This window comes from Ascaphus truei, chromosome 19, assembly GCF_040206685.1.
Source record: "Ascaphus truei isolate aAscTru1 chromosome 19, aAscTru1.hap1, whole genome shotgun sequence".
Taxonomy (NCBI): domain Eukaryota; kingdom Metazoa; phylum Chordata; class Amphibia; order Anura; family Ascaphidae; genus Ascaphus; species Ascaphus truei.
Genome location: NC_134501.1, coordinates 7,047,996 through 7,066,000, shown reverse-complemented (window position 1 = coordinate 7,066,000; position 18,005 = coordinate 7,047,996). Strand labels below are relative to the sequence as shown.

The following is an 18,005-nucleotide window of genomic DNA, read 5'->3' as shown; positions in this document are numbered from 1 at the left end:
ATGTATGTATGTATATATATTATATGTATGTATATATATATATATATATATATATATATATATATATATATATATATATATATATATATATATATATATATATATATATATATATATATATATATATGACTCTCATCAGATGCTGAGCTGACAGTATCCCGAATAGATGCAGGGGACAGGGAATGGAGTACTGCTCTGAACATTCTACTGTCGGCCAAATACCAAGAATCTCAAACGAGCTGTTGTCCATTTGCGTAAATAGTATGCGTTGACGGGAAATAGAAATAATAAGGTCTTTGCTTGTCACTACTGGCTCGGGGTAAAGTCATGAAGAACCGAGGAAGATAGTTTGTTTATATGCTGGTCCATCGTATTGGAACATGTATTCGAGCCAATACGTTCTGTGCTGTGCTCTGTTGAGTATTAATATTATCATTATCATCATCATTGATTTATACAGCGCAAACATTCTGCAGCACAGTACAGCGTCGGGAGGGACCTGCTCCAAGAGCTTACACTCTACAATATCACCTTTTAAAAGCCACGTTCATATCCGCGAATGTTATGGTAGATACATACCCAAGAACAGGGGTGGGCAACTCCAGTCCTCAAGGGCCACCAACAGGTCAGGGTTTAAGGATATCCCTGCTTCAGCACAGGTGGCTCAGTCTAAAAACCTGACCTTTTTTGTTGTTATTTTAGCATCTATTTATAGGGGATTGCTGCTTTTAACTTGTCCAAACACTTGATAGCAAGTACAGGCATACCCCGGTTTAAGGACACTCACTTTAAGTACACTCGCAAGTAAGGACATATCGCCCAATAGGCAAACGGCAGCTCACGCATGCGCCTGTCAGCACGTCCTGAACAGCAATACTGGCTCCCTACCTGTACCGAAGCTGTGTGCAAGCGGGGAAACTATAGAGCCCGTTACAAATGCGTTATTTACATCAGTTATGCACGTATATGACGATTGCAGTACAGTACATGCATCGATAAGTGGGAAAAGGGTAGTGCTTCACTTTAAGTAAATTTTCGCTTTACATACATGCTCCGGTCCCATTGCGTACGTTAATGCGGGATATGCCTATATTTGTATACACTCTGAAGAATGTTTCATAGAAACCTTTCATATATAGTGCATAGGACATGCGTATTATACTGTAACGTTCTGCTCTGGAGCTAATCTGCAGGTAACCAGCCTTCTGCAGTGTCTGGTTGCCATAATGATGGAACATATATTAGTACGAATGGTTCTAATTTCTGATCTGAACATAGTTAGGAGATAAGCAGACGTGTGGTGGCAGTTCATACTTTAGATGGAGTGGTCTCTGCCAGGCAGGTGTGTGTTTTGCACAACTTTGAGGGGAGGGTGGAGGAAGTCTCCTGCCCCCCCCCCCCCCCAAAAAAAAATTGCACATCTTAAACAGGGGGGTAGGACATCCCTTTCATGGGTGAAGCCAAAGTTCATAGTATGAAATGATGAGCTTCACCACATATCCATACAGTTGGCATAACACTTACTGAATGTGTGATCTTTTTAGGTGCCTTATTATTATGTTATTATATTGCTACACTCCGTACCAACACCTGGTGGTGTAAAAGAAATAGCACACTTACAGAAAGTACACGTATTGGGTGTCAGTGTTTTTCTAGGAGCCAAATTCTGTGACAACCAACCAGTCCCTTTACTTGAGACCCCCACGACCTCAGAAGTGTATTGCCCAGAAGAACCATCATATTCTTTGTGTTTGAGTTTCTGTGACCAGTCACACCTGGAGTGGGACTTTTATTTATGACATGCTGCTCTCATCATAACACAATTTCTATGCAATTGATAGGAATTCAGTTTCCTGTGGAATCAGAGGGGATCATACATGTTCACTTACATTTTGTCACGTCATTTCCTTGATTGGCTGTTTTTAAACTTGTGCATTGAGCCATTTTGTCATCCTACTGACTAGAGTATCTTGATAACATGAAGGACCATTCTTTACGATTTACTTCTGCTTTCAATGTACTAATGTAGTGATCTAGTGATCTAGTGATCTAGTGATCTAGTGATCTAGTCAGTACTCTGCTTGACCTCTTCCCATACAATTTCACATAATAATAACTTTATTTCATAAAGTGCTTTTCTTCAAATGTGACTCAAAGCGCGTCACAGTTACAGTACAGCGCGCGGCACGCAGCACATAGGAATGTTACAGACACAGCCCCTGCCTCGCAGAGCTTACAATCTATCGTCACAGGGCGATAAAGTGACTTGCCCAAGGTCACAATGAGCCGACACCGGGAATTGAACCAGGTTCCCCTTACTCAAACTCGGTGTCGTTGTTATCAGTCCGCGTCTTTACTCACTGAAATACTCCTTCCATAAAGTTGAAGTTTAATCAAATTCTACTCGGGAACGTGACCAGTTTCTTTGGTTAAAGCTGGGTGATGCATTTTGGCGAAACAAATCAGACAAATATAAATGATTATAAAATGGTCTCTGAAATTGCCAGGATACAGTGTTTGGAAACACTTTTACTGCCGCTATCTCTGCTCACCGTTGTCTCTCTTGCTAATTGGCTTGTAGATTTGATGACCTTATCGCTGGGATAAACCGAACAATGGCCGCTGTAGAAACGTAAAACAACTAGCAAACACTTCATACTGTGGAAATTTGGGAACTTTAGGTATAGTTGTTGTTGGATTTTTCTTTTCTAATCCTATCAACTATCACATTTTAGTCTATTAACCTTTGCAGCGCCAGAATATCTGCAGCACACGAGAGCCCTTGACCGTTCGACATCGAGACCATGTGACCGCTGGTTTTGCGATCACATGGTCACCACCTCCTTCATACCCACTTGGGTCTGATGCCCCTTTGAACCAAACAAAAATAAGAAAGGTGATGCCATTCACTGCAAGGGGGCCACCAGCCCACCTAGTCATGGGACGTCCAGTGGATGCCATTAAAGTGGATGCCATTAATGCAGGGGGTTCTCAACTCCAGTACTCAAGAACCCCCTCCCCCCCCTAACAGGTCAGGTTTTCAGGATATCCCTGCTTCAGCACAGGTAGCTCAGTCTTTGAATGAGCCACCTGTGTTGAAGTTGAGACTGATTGAGCCACCTGGGCTGAAGCAGGGATATCCTGAAAACCTGTTGGAGGGGGGTGAGGAGGGACCCCTGCATTAAGGCTCTCTAACGATTAAACCTATTCCTGCCGTTTGGAGAAAAACCGACTGAGGAGCTCGAAGGTAATGTACCTAATGGCATATGCCTATAGTAAGTACTCAAGGAGTGTTGAGAAAGGGCAGTGCATGCCCGAAACGCGTGGGAGGAGGTTGTTCTATTTTTGTTCGTCCTGAGTGTTCCCCTTTTTTAATGTAACTCGAATAAACTTCAGTTTTATTTTTATCTGGTGAGTCCCTGTGTTTTTGGAGAGGTGAGTCCCTGGTGAGTCCCTATGTTTTTGGCATCGATCATTCATTTTCCCTCCTGCCATTTGGGACTGTTAGATGGCTGGATTTCTTGGCATGTAGACAGGTCAGTGTCGCTCAGTGTCGCATTAAAATGCAGGGTTATTACTAGGTGCCTGCGCCTGATCTTGCTGCCTGAACACGGTTTCTTGTGTGCGTGTAATGACTCCCTCTCTGCCGATTGGCTATCTCTCGAACGGGAGGGCAGCGGAGGGGGTGGGGGGGGGGGGGGGGCTCCCTTTCCCATGCTTTGTTCTGTTTTCAGTTAGATGCAACAGATTAGAACTGGGAACTGATCAGACTGGAGATAACAGCGTGGAGGGGGGAGCAACCTTCCTATATCAAGAACACGCTTTCAGATGTTATGCTTAACCCATTCGAAATAAGAAGGGGGCTGATGGGCCGGCAAGATCTGTGTTGCAGGAATATTTTTAATAGCAGCGTGAGTGGTCAATGTGGCTTAAAAAAACAAGTCATGCAACTGTGTACGATGTGCAAAATAAAATAAAAAAGTCTACATTTAACATTGGGGGATTAGCTGTTTTTTTTTTTTTTTTTTTCACGGTTTATACAATATTTTTGCTCCGAAAGAGGAGCGGCCGAGAGGTTTTCCTAAAATGTCTTTAAGTAGAAAGTGGAACTACTGTATTAAGTTTGGCATTGTAATATCAGTGGTACTCTGCACCATCACACTTCTAACATTGGGTAGCGTCCTCCGCTGGAAATGGGCGTGGCAGAGGAGGTGGCAGTGAGTGTGCAGGGTGAAGGCGTTACCTGCTTCCCCAGCGGAGAAGCTGCTTCCCCAGCGGAGAAGCTGCTTTCCCAGCGGAGAAGCTGCTTTCCTTTCATCTGCTCATTCAGTGCCAACAAAATGTCAAATGTTGGGAAAGGCCGAGTTCTGGCTCATACACACTAACTCTGGCCTGCTTAGGCTGCTTACCAGCGAGCCACTGGATTAGGGGCGGCCAACTCTAGCCAGCAATAGGGCAGGTTATCAGGATATCCCTGCTTCAGCACAGGTGGCGCAGTCTAACACTGAGCCACCGGTGTAATGTATCAGCCACAGAGCTTCATTACACCTCGTACATTGACCATGGCCCCTGCAGATGCACTTACCAGAACCCTACTGTCTCTGTATGTTCCTCCTACCAACCAATTAGATTGTAAGCTCTTCGAAGCAGGGACTCCTTTTCCTAAATGTCACTTTTATGTCTTAAGCACTTCTTCCCATTATGTGTTATTTATATTATATGTTATTTATACGATTGTCACGTGTATTACTGCTGTGAAGCGCTCTGTACATTCATGGTGCTATATAAATAAAGATATACAGTGTGTGTGTGTATATATATATATATATATATATATATATATATATATATATATATATATATACACACGTGTATTTCTGTATGATATATATGTACATATTTATGCATGTGTTTATGTACTGTATATATTTAATCTCCACATCTAGTGTATGCATCTTCCTGCTTCTCTTACTATCTTCATACAGCGTTCTTTCTAGATCTCAGCGGCGGATAAGGAACCAGCGCTGATCTCCACCTGATATCCTAGTACGCCTGCTACAAGCGCTCTTACTTGCATGCACATGCGTGTGATGTACATGCACTGTACTGAAAGGACAGCAGGGTATGAAGAACAAACCTATCTTTCAGTTCCGTTTCACGACACCTGATTAATTAAGGTCTGCACTCCGGAGACGGTCTATTAACAGTAAAAATATATATATGTTTATGTTTAAAAACAAATATACAAGAGAATTATCTTCCCCTTGTAAATCAATTGTGAATCTGTGCTTTGTAGGGCTCTCTGAGAGTGAAGGGGTTAAAAGGATTAGAGTAGGTGTTACACTGCAAAACCAAAACATGTTACTGATTGAGGCGGCACCTTTTTAGAATTAACTAAACAAACGAGGAAAGGAAGTATAAAGTGGGTTTGAGACTGTGTGCAGGAGTTGGCTGGCCTGTTTTTCCTCTCTGCTCAGCTCAAGACTAGATGTGAATTTCAGATAAGCTGCTATGGGCTGATCTGAGCTGCTGATAAAGATGGCAAAGGCTGATAAGGGGCCCTTATCTCCAGCAAGCAGACTGGAGAAGGATTCGGCTACAATAACAAGCAGTGAGAGGCAAAGACTCAAGGGCCCCAGTGAGGCTGCCATGATTAATGCCGACCTCTCTCTTATCTGATGGGAATATTTTTGGGGGGGTGTGGGATAAAGAGGGAGACAGGTCCCCAGTGGGCAGACGTAAATTAAACAGAAGGTGTGTGTGTTATTAATAACTTTATTTATATAGCGCAATAATAACTATATATATATATTAGCCAAAAAAGAATATCACTTGTGAGCACATTCACATGTCTTAAACAGATCTGCAACCCCGCCTTTAACCATTATCACCTAGCATACAGTGCTTCCACTGCAGCAAGGGATTCTGGGAAATGACATGCAAATGGCCACACAATGTGTCACCTTTTGCCTGAAATCCATTTTTACATGGATTATTATAATTATAATAATTTAAGCACTGCAAATTAATTTAAGCACTGCAAATTAATTCAGACAGACAATCGGAGGTGCTTGAAACCCTTTTTTTGTGTGTGTTGAAAGGGAAAGTGAAGATTAACCCCTTCAGTGCTAGAGGCATTGGCGCCCTTTTGCAGGGCAGAGGGGTTACAGCACCAGGCCTGCAGGTTAAGTCTGGTACTGCCATGTGCTGGCACTCTCTTTGAAGTGGATGAACCCCATTTGAATACCAGTGGAAACTCAGACGCGTCACTTTCCCTGTGCCTCGGGCATCAAAAATGTCATTTGCATTTCTCCATTTGCCTGGGACTTGATGCATTGAAATCATTTGAAGACCTACTTCCAAGACAGATTATTTCAAAAAGAAAGTAATCTATCAATTGTTTTACACAGCAATACTGATGTAAAATCTCATCTGCCCTGGTCCTCTTAAATATGTCTGCCATCGTTACTAGTGTAAGAAGAATCCTTATAACTCAGATTGGTAATCAGTACAGAATTTGGCTATATCCCTCATCTATCTCTTTACAAAAGCCATACCTTTTGCAATCTGTGTGGCGGTTGTTATTTTGGTTAATGACACGAGGTGTTGCATCAGGGGAGGGAAACAGCAGTCCTCCAGGGCCACCGACAGGTCAGGTTTTCAAGATATACCTGCTTCAGCACAGGTGGCTCAATCAGTGACTCAGTCGAAGCCTGTGCTGAAGCAGGGATATCCTGAAAACCTGGCCAGTTGGTTGCACACCCCTGTGTTACGTGTGCTTTTAGTTTAACCCAAATCCAAAATCTCTTCAGTAAAACCTAGGACTTTCCGTTACATTGAAATAGTAACACACATCCTGCAGACAGTGTCTATCCCAGGAGATACTAGCTGTGTCTATCCCAGGAGATACTAGCTGTGTCTATCCCAGGAGATACTAGCTGTGTCTATCCCAGGAGATACTAGCTGTGTCTATCCCAGGAGATACTAGCTGTGTCTATCCCAGGAGATACTAGCGGTGTCTATCCCAGGAGATACTAGCTGTGTCTATCCCAGGAGATACTAGCGGTGTCTATCCCAGGAGATACTAGCGGTGTCTATCCCAGGAGATACTAGCGGTGTCTATCCCAGGAGATACTAGCGGTGTCTATCCCAGGAGATACTAGCTGTGTCTATCCCAGGAGATACTAGCGGTGTCTATCCCAGGAGATACTAGCTGTGTCTATCCCAGGAGATACTAGCTGTGTCTATCCCAGGAGATGCTAGCGGTGTCTATCCCAGGAGATACTAGCGGTGTCTATCCCAGGAGATACTAGCGGTGTCTATCCCAGGAGATACTAGCGGTGTCTATCCCAGGAGATACGAGCAGTGTCTATCCCAGGAGATACTAGCTGTGTCTATCCCAGGAGATGCTAGCTGTGTCTATCCCAGGAGATGCTAGCGGTGTCTATCCCAGGAGATACTAGCGGTGTCTATCCCAGGAGATACTAGCGGTGTCTATCCCAGGAGATACTAGCGGTGTCTATCCCAGGAGATACGAGCAGTGTCTGTCCCAGGAGATACTAGCGGTGTCTATCCCAGGAGATACTAGCGGTGTCTATCCCAGGAGATACTAGCGGTGTCTATCCCAGGAGATACGAGCGGTGTCTATCCCAGGAGATACTAGCGGTGTCTATCCCAGGAGATACTAGCGGTGTCTATCCCAGGAGATACTAGCGGTGTCTATCCCAGGAGATACGAGCAGTGTCTATCCCAGGAGATACTAGCGGTGTCTATCCCAGGAGATACTAGCGGTGTCTATCCCAGGAGATACGAGCAGTGTCTATCCCAGGAGATACTAGCTGTGTCTATCCCAGGAGATACTAGCGGTGTCTATCCCAGGAGATACTAGCGGTGTCTATCCCAGGAGATACGAGCAGTGTCTATCCCAGGAGATACGAGCAGTGTCTATCCTAGGAGATACTAGCAGTGTCTATCCCAGGAGATACTAGCGGTGTCTATCCCAGGAGATACTAGCGGTGTCTATCCCAGGAGATACTAGCGGTGTCTTTCCCAGGAGATACTAGCGGTGTCTATCCCAGGAGATACTAGCAGTGTCTATCCCAGGAGATACTAGCAGTGTCTATCCCAGGAGATACTAGCGATGTCTTTCCCAGGAGATACGAGCGGTGTCTATCCCAGGAGATACTAGCTGTGTCTATCCCAGGAGATACTAGCAGTGTCTATCCCAGGAGATACTAGCAGTGTCTATCCCAGGAGATACTAGCTGTGTCTATCCCAGGAGATACTAGCAGTGTCTATCCCAGGAGATACTAGCAGTGTCTATCCCAGGAGATACTAGCTGTGTCTATCCCAGGAGATACAAGCTGTATCTATCCCAGGAGATACTAGCGGTGTCTATCCCAGGAGATACTAGCGGTGTCTATCCCAGGAGATACTAGCGGTGTCTATCCCAGGAGATACTAGCGGTGTCTATCCCAGGAGATACTAGCGGTGTCTATCCCAGGAGATACTAGCGGTGTCTATCCCAGGAGATACTAGCGGTGTCTATCCCAGGAGATACTAGCGGTGTCTATCCCAGGAGATACTAGCGGTGTCTATCCCAGGAGATACTAGCGGTGTCTATCCCAGGAGGTACTAGCGGTGTCTATCCCAGGAGATACTAGCGGTGTCTATCCCAGGAGATACTAGCGGTGTCTATCCCAGGAGATACTAGCGGTGTCTATCCCAGGAGATACTAGCGGTGTCTATCCCAGGAGATACTAGCGGTGTCTATCCCAGGAGATACGAGCAGTGTCTATCCCAGGAGATACTAGCGGTGTCTATCCCAGGAGATACTAGCGGTGTCTATCCCAGGAGATACTAGCGGTGTCTATCCCAGGAGATACGAGCAGTGTCTATCCCAGGAGATACTAGCAGTGTCTATCCCAGGAGATACTAGCGGTGTCTATCCCAGGAGATACTAGCGGTGTCTATCCCAGGAGATACGAGCAGTGTCTATCCTAGGAGATACTAGCGGTGTCTATCCCAGGAGATACTAGCGGTGTCTATCCCAGGAGATACTAGCGGTGTCTATCCCAGGAGATACGAGCAGTGTCTATCCTAGGAGATACTAGCAGTGTCTATCCCAGGAGATACTAGCGGTGTCTATCCCAGGAGATACTAGCGGTGTCTATCCCAGGAGATACGAGCAGTGTCTATCGCAGGAGATACTAGCAGTGTCTATCCCAGGAGATACTAGCAGTGTCTATCCCAGGAGATACGAGCGGTGTCTATCCCAGGAGATACTAGCTGTGTCTATCCCAGGAGATACTAGCAGTGTCTATCCCAGGAGATACTAGCGGTGTCTATCCCAGGAGATACTAGCGGTGTCTATCCCAGGAGATACTAGCGGTGTCTATCCCAGGAGATACTAGCTGTGTCTATCCCAGGAGATACTAGCGGTGTCTATCCCAGGAGATACTAGCGGTGTCTATCCCAGGAGATACTAGCGGTGTCTATCCCAGGAGATACTAGCAGTGTCTATCCCAGGAGATACTAGCAGTGTCTATCCCAGGAGATACTAGCAGTGTCTATCCCAGGAGATACTAGCAGTGTCTATCCCAGGAGATACTAGCAGTGTCTATCCCAGGAGATACTAGCGGTGTCTATCCCAGGAGATGCTAGCGGTGTCTATCCCAGGAGATGCTAGCGGTGTCTATCCCAGGAGATGCTAGCGGTGTCTATCCCAGGAGATGCTAGCGGTGTCTATCCCAGGAGATACTAGCTGTGTCTATCCCAGGAGATACAAGCTGTATCTATCCCAGGAGATACTAGCGGTGTCTATCCCAGGAGATACTAGCGGTGTCTATCCCAGGAGATACTAGCGGTGTCTATCCCAGGAGATACTAGCGGTGTCTATCCCAGGAGATGCTAGCGGTGTCTATCCCAGGAGATGCTAGCGGTGTCTATCCCAGGAGATACTAGCTGTGTCTATCCCAGGAGATACAAGCTGTATCTATCCCAGGAGATGCTAGCGGTGTCTATCCCAGGAGATACTAGCTGTGTCTATCCCAGGAGATGCTAGCGGTGTCTATCCCAGGAGATGCTAGCGGTGTCTATCCCAGGAGATACTAGCGGTGTCTATCCCAGGAGATACTAGCTGTGTCTATCCCAGGAGATACAAGCTGTATCTATCCCAGGAGATGCTAGCGGTGTCTATCCCAGGAGATACTAGCTGTGTCTATCCCAGGAGATACTAGCGGTGTCTATCCCAGGAGATACTAGCGGTGTCTATCCCAGGAGATACTAGCGGAGTCTATCCCAGGAGATACTAGCGGTGTCTATCCCAGGAGATACTAGCGGTGTCTATCCCAGGAGATACTAGCGGTGTCTATCCCAGGAGATACTAGCGGTGTCTATCCCAGGAGATACTAGCGGTGTCTATCCCAGGAGATACTAGCGGTGTCTATCCCAGGAGATACTAGCGGTGTCTATCCCAGGAGATACTAGCGGTGTCTATCCCAGGAGATACTAGCGGTGTCTATCCCAGGAGATACTAGCGGTGTCTATCCCAGGAGATACTAGCGGTGTCTATCCCAGGAGATACTAGCGGTGTCTATCCCAGGAGATACTAGTGGTGTCTATCCCAGGAGATACGAGCTGTATCTATCCCAGGAGATACGAGCTGTGTCTATCCCAGGAGATGCTAGCGGTGTCTATCCCAGGAGATGCTAGCGGTGTCTATCCCAGGAGATACTAGCGGTGTCTATCCCAGGAGATGCTAGCGGTGTCTATCCCAGGAGATACTAGCGGTGTCTATCCCAGGAGATACTAGCGGTGTCTATCCCAGGAGATACCAGCTGACACATGATGTCTGCCAACACTATTTACTTCAGAATTAAATATGATCTGCTTGAACACACGATGTTGTTGTTACCTATATATAACACGACTGACTCAGGACCTGAGCTTGTTGAGTCTTGTTTTAGTTAATACCGAATAATGTATTCCATGATGGCGCAGTGTATGACGATGAACTGTTATTACTTAGATTGTAAGCTTTTCGGGGCAGGGACTCCTTTTCTCAGTGTTACTTTTATGTCCTATAGCACTTATTCCCACTATGTGTTATATTATTATGTCCTGTGTGCTGTGACGTGCTGTGACGCGCTGTGACGCGCTGTGTACATGGATTGCGCTCTATAAATAAAGATATACATGCAGACATGTTTTATAGCAGGGGAGCATAATCTTTTTCTGCTGCGCCCCAGTGCCGGCTGTCCCCCTCTCTGCGTGCCCTCCTCCCACCAATACCTTGGTTTTGTCGTTGTGACATCACGTTGCTATAGCAACGCAACGTCACATGACACCGCGTTGCCATGGTGACACGCCACCAGAAGACATCTGAACCAAGGTAAGTGCAGTTTACAGAGGCCTTCGCCGCTTCCCCAGCATTTAATTTGAGTGACTTCGGGAAGTACGCAGGCCTCTGTAAACCCCGTGCCCCCCGCAGATATTCTCGCGCCCCCCAGTTTGCGCAACCCTGTTTTAGAGTGTAAGCTCTCAAGGTCAGTGCCTTTTGTATCTCTGCGCATTTGTCCTTATTTGATATGTCATTCTGTTTATGTAATTGATATCATTCTGTTCCCCCATTGTACCTCGCTACGGAATATGTTGCCACTTTATAAGTATGCCATAATAATAATAATCTGCATCCAATTCATTGTGGGGTTAGGAGGAACTGGACTGCAGCCTCTTTCGTAATGGGATCTTTGGCCACAGCCAAAGGGCCGCCAGGCAGGTAGCCGCTGTACAGTTTGCCACACTTCGGCTGCCCGGTGCTCCCAGTCCCGTGGCTGCCGGTCCAATGGCGCGCGTGCCGTCGGAATGGCGGGCACGGAACTAGGATCAGCGGTGCGGTCACGAAACTATGAGCGCCAGGCGGCCGAAGTGCGGCGAATTGTACATCGGCACCGCTGGACTGCGGGCACGGATTGGGTATGTAAACGTTGCTCTAGTTGCAGAACTATGCACAATTTCAATCTGAATTGTCTTCTACATCGCTTGTAAGGCCACAACTCTAACCCGGCTTCTTTGCCCGCCGCGCATAGCGAACGGCGTTAAAGCGCAGAACACCGGGTCCCTGCATATAGGAGCAACCTAATCTCTCCTCTCCTTGTTTTCAAAATGCACCGAAAACCCAGATACTTATTCACTCTGCCGTTGTCTTGCAGCCTGTGTCCCTCTGGCTCGCCTCGCCTCTCTGATAACGCAGAAAGTTGAACTGGCCCCATTACTGAGCTGTGATGGTTGAGTTGATAAAGGCTTGATAATGGCGGAGATAGGTTGGGGGTCTGCAGCCAATCTCTTTGCTGCTTCTCCCATTAACATTCCCCACCAGTGATCAGCCTGAGAGCTGCCTATCTGCTCTCTATTTCCACTCCTCCACCAGATAAGAATGGAAATACTGACTTCATAGCTCACTGATTAAAGTGTCTGGCTTTCTTGATAATACACAGATAAATTATGTTTTTTGAAAGAGAGGTAGGGAAGGGAGTGAAAAAAAAATGGGTCATTTATTTTTCTCTTTTGCGGATTTCGCCATCTATTACTTTATAAAGACCCTCCTTTAAAAAAATAAAATAAATGCTGTTTTGGGTAAATGGACGCGCACCCTGGAGACTGCATGGTAAGCAGCTCTTGGCTGCGATTTTGGTTTCTCGCGGAAACTGAAAGGCAAAAGCGATGGTTGCATAATCCGTTCAAAGTAATAACCGCATTTCTGTAATGGAACTACTAGTCCCTTCGTTTACTGCAGTCTTCGAGTGAGCCGCCTGTGCTGAAGCAGGGACTGATTGAGCCACCTGTGCTGAAGCTGGGACATCCTGAGAACCTGACTTGTTGCGGGGGTCTTGAGGACTGGAGTTGAGCACAAACATAAGTCATCCATGATTCATTGTTATCCTTTGTTCACCTTTTAATGCAGCCCGTGTGTATGAAAAACATTATTAATTCGCCTACATATGTAGCAGTGTAGTACAAAGGCTGCAAAACGAGAATAACACCATAAGCACCCATGCGTGGGTGAAGAGCTGGCTGACTGCCGGTTCTATGTATATGTGATTTTTTGTTTCAGGGTGGGTTGGTGTGTGCCTATGCATCCACACACCGCCTGTGAGGACCACAAGAAATGTTTAATGGCATCATTGAGGTCCTACGAAATGGAAATGAGTTTGGTGCCCTGTTTTTCTGCAGAAGACCGTTCCATGAGAGTTTACGCCGGTCCGTGTGAAGAGCAGATAGGCCGTGCATATGGTCCTTGTGCATATGGGTTGTCATTCCAGCCCTCCCGACCCTCGTGATGGTGGATAGTAAGGGGGCCTGTGTCTCTCCCTCACATGCCAGCGGTGAGCTTTCTCACGCTCCCCCATGTATTACTCCATGTTTGTGTATGTCACACCTCCACCTCTCACAGAAATACATGCAGTGCATGTACCGGGCCCCTTTCTCCTGACATTGGGAGGCACAGAGGAGAGGACTGTGTCCCGTGTGTAGAATGGGAAAGAAAGCGCTAGTCTGTGTGTCAGATGTAACACAGTAAGGTGACGGCCCCAGTCCCTCCGCTGCACGCGCGCCCGCGAGGCTGGCGGAGCGTGCAGCCGATTCCCCGGTCTGCAGGGGGAAAGACCGGGGGGGGGGGAGGGGGTGACGGGGGCGCGGCCATGACATCACCCGGCAGGTTTGCCCTCATTGGCTGATACTATACATCACATATGCACTGACCTTGGCCCCCTGCAGACGCACTTAGCATAACACCCTCCTACTGTCTCTGTAAGTTCTCCCTACTTACCACTTGGATTGAAACCTCTTCGGAGCAGGAACTCCCTTTCCTAATGTTTTTATGTCTGAAGCGCATATTCCCATTATGTTATAATACTATGTCACATGTGTTACTGCTGTAAAGCGCTGTGTACCTGGATGGCACTATATAAATAAAGCTATATACATACATACATACATGTCATATCACAAGATAATTCAGAACATCACTGACATTGCATAAAATCCAGTGGTAATATTTGCACAGTAAATCACTGTATATTACGCTACATTTCAAAACCTTACTGGTCTCGTCAAGCGGTGTACTCTTGAAGATTGGATGTTCTGTACACCATCATTTAATCCATGTTGGTGTCCTAAAATGTTTCACCACCACCAACCAGGAAACTACCCTTCTTCAGGACCAATAAGGCTACTAGAACTTTGAAGGTCAAAATCTCTAACCACAATGGTTAATGACACCGTCGGTGTGTAAATGTTCTCCGTGGAGTTTCCTGCCACCGTCATCTTTAAAGTATTGGACCATGATGTCGTTTTGAGGGATCTATAACAATGACAACTGATGTCTTTTAATCTGCAGAGATCGGAAACCCAAGGGATGTAAAGTACTAGAAAGACCAGTTAATGGCATTTGTCCATGGTCTTGCTGAAATGAATCCTTGCGGACGTTTACCCTTTAGAGTGCCCTAATGATGGAACAGGCATGTTATGGGCACTTGCTTGGTTTCTAGGGGCGGATGGAGCCCAGTGCAGTCACAGAGCGGCAAACCCGACCGAACCCGAAGTGGAAGGCCCCTCAACTTCCACGAACCTGGCAGCAATTGCGATTTCTCCAGGAGCAGTCACATGATGCGGGAGTGCCGGAGGTGGGGGAAGGGGGCTGTTTTAAAGCAGTAGCCCCTCCTCCCCCCCCCGAAATAGATATTTAAAAAAAATAATTACCTGACCCGAGGGGGTCCCCCGGATCTCATCTGTGGTCCCCTGATTTTCCCAGATATTTCTAGGGATTTTTGTCTGTGCTGGTTTTGACACAAATAAAAAGTACAAACATGGCCGTGGGCTCGCCAACAGAGAGCTGCAACGTCAGCTTTTTTCTATGGGCTAGCGGGCTAAGCCCTGACCTCACCGCCATTTTGATTCAGGTGGGCACCCCCCCCAGATGTCAGGGGACCCACAGGTTTTAAGTAAAATAAAAAATATATATGTTTTAAAAACGTTTTTTTTTTTTTTTTTAACTTCATTGATATTCCTTTCCATCAGTGCCCGGGGCACTTTTTTTAACCCCATGTGTGCTGAAGGAGGCTAGCCTCCGCTCTTTTCCACGCACAAGTCATGGGATACATTCAGCGGGACAAAGTGTGGCGTTCTAACGTGAGATTAATCTAATACTATTCCACTTAATCTTAAAAGGTATCACAGGGCGATCATTACTTGTTGTTTGCACCTCGTTTCTACACGAGTGTGCAAACAGTGTAAAGTTCAGTTTTAATGCACTGGTCCATTCTTGATGGGGCTGTTTGGAGATCGAAAAAAAGAAAACAGAAGGAAAAGGGAACTGCTGATAAAAAGCTCAGATAACGCGGGGGCTGTTTGGTGGAGGAGTTCTATCAATGTTATCTATCTCTCGTTTCTCACTCTTCCAGCACCGCTGTTGTTTTTACCCTTATCTCGCTCCACCAAAATGCCAGGAACAGAGAATAGGCGGCTTTGATAATGCATGGGCCTGGTGATAAAATGTTAGCAATAAATTAAGAAATATGCTGTTTTTATTTTGTTTCCTTTGTTCACAAACAAATTCATATTAGGAAAAGGAATATATTTATTCCACCCCCCCCTCCCCCGATGCTTCAAAGTATATATATATATATTTTTTTTTTAAGTGTGTGTATGTGTGTGTCACACAGTCACACTCACACACATAGAGTTGCCAGGTGGCTTCTCTAAAAATACTGGACACAATGGTGAAAGGTGCGTCAGGTCACTATGTCCAGGGAGATAATACCGGACACATACATGTCCAGTATTACAGCACCTCTCATTTTTTACTGGACAGAGTATCCAAATACAGGACAGTCCGGTACAATACCGGACACCTGGCAACCCTGCACACACACAGTCACACTGCAAGCCTTGGCCGGATCAGTGCTAGGAGCCATCTACTGGGGCTGCACAGAACGGAACAGTATATGTGGTGTGGGAAAAAGTCAGCACACTCAGATTTGCAAAACGTTCTAAAAATGTATTGCGCCAAGAATAAAAACACAATCGACATTTCGGACCCCAGCATAGGACAAAGGACCCACTGATGTCCGAAACTTAGATTTGTAATTCTTGGAACGTTTTGCAAATCTGAGTGCGCTGACTTTTTCGTGTATATGTTCAAAATGTATAAATCAATATATCGTAACCAGCACTGGAATACTCAGAAATGATTATTAATATTAACAGGCAGCATTAAGGGTATGTATGTATTTATGTATGTACTGTATGTATGTATGTACGAACAAACGAGCATGTTAGCCCTCCCCCTTGTACGTAACTGTTTTTTTTGTAATATACATAACTCCGTGCCCCCATTGTACTATATATATATATATATATATATATATATATATATATATACACTACCTGTCCTTTGGAAAAGAGTTTCACTTTGTGAATGTACTTTATAAAGATCTTACAGTTTGACACACACACACACACACACACACACACACACACACACACACACACACACACACACACACACACACACACACACACACACACACACACACACACACACACACACACACACACACACACACCTAGAGCAGCTTTCCCGTATTGATTCGGGGTCTGCTAATAGGGCTCAGTATTTCCCCAGTAAAGCGATCTGTGCACGTTCCCTCTGTGTTTGCTTTTCAATCTCATTTCTACCACCTTCCCCTGCGCTCGGAACTATCAGATATGAAATAAGACAGCGCAGTATTAAAGCTCACATCTGGCTATGCAAGGCAATCCGTTCGGAAGCATCTGATACGGGGCACAGCCTGGGGACAGCTCCATTAGAATCTATCCCTCTCTTAAAATCTATCACCGCCTTATCCGCCCCATCTGCAATATAAAGTCACCCCACTGCCACCGGCTGTGCCTTTCTTCCTCGTCTGTTCTTGCTTTCTTCACCTCCGGGGTTTAAATCCCTGATAAAGTTGCAGGGTTTGTGTCGGCCCTTTTAAATAGGCAATCCAAGTCTATTTTTAATAATTAAAAAAAAAACAAATTTTAACATAGGGTTGAAGCAGACGGTCTCCGTAGCTGAACCCCGTTAATCTCCGCTACGGGGACCCCCTGCTTCCTGAGATATAGACCTCCAAAAGGAGGTACCGGAATCTCGGCACAGTTTAACGCTCCCGAGTCACGTGGGCCAATAGGAACCCCAGAACCTGATGACATCACGGCTTCCTATTGGCCCGCAGGGCGCGGGAGCTTTTAAACTTCGCCATTCCGTGATCCCTGCTAGCAGAGCCGCTACCGGCGCCCCCTGCGGAGGCAAGTATCTCCGGAAGCAGGGGGTCCCCAGAACAGAAATTAATGGGGTTCAGCTCCGGAGATCCCCCTGTTTCAAACCTATGTTAAAAGAAAAGTGCATGAATTGCTCCTTTAAAGCGCGCGTAACTCCTTAGGCTGAGGCCCCAGTACCTCCGCTGCACGCGCGCCTGCGAGACTGGCAGCGCGAGCAGCCGATTCCCCGGTCTGCAGGGAGCTGCAGACCAAAAGACCGGGGGGGGGGAAAGGGAGGGGCGTGGCGAGGGAGTGACGGGGCGCGGCCATGACGTCACCCGGCAGGTTTGCCCTCATTGGCTGAACCGCCGCGGGGCGTGGCTTAGCGCTCCGTAGCGAGTCCTGCTCTCAATTCTATTGAGAGCAGGAGCAACTCGCGCCACAGCGCTGCGACCCCCCTCGCAGCGGGCCCGGCGCCATTGAGGGGAGGGCTCTCGTCCCTGCAGCGTCCACCACAGCGGGCGCTGCAGTAGCCAGCGGGGACCAGCCCTTAGTGTGGTGCCTGCAGTAATCGCACCTGTTGTGTAGATGCAGCCATACACCCTTTCAGGGGCATACGTTTTTATATTTAATGTCTCTACTTTGAGCTCTTTCTTCAGATTTCAGTTGATACTCTCTCCATTTTTATCGCTTTCTCTTGAGGA

At 46.5% G+C, this 18,005-nt stretch overlaps 1 protein-coding gene across 7 annotated transcripts in view; it reads left to right on the top strand.

The window, feature by feature from the left end:
* ZFPM1 (zinc finger protein, FOG family member 1) overlaps positions 1-18,005 on the top strand; it is a 145,917-nt gene that overhangs the window by 40,411 nt on the left and 87,501 nt on the right. The window contains exon 3 of one of the 7 annotated variants that reach the window (XM_075576414.1): positions 4,986-5,122. The exons of 5 other annotated variants lie outside the window; for them this stretch is intronic. The gene's annotated coding sequence lies outside the window, so the exon portion shown is untranslated. Of the gene's footprint in view, positions 1-4,985; positions 5,123-5,153; positions 5,178-18,005 lie in introns of those variants that run through there. One more of the 7 variants, XM_075576415.1, reaches the window with a different exon arrangement.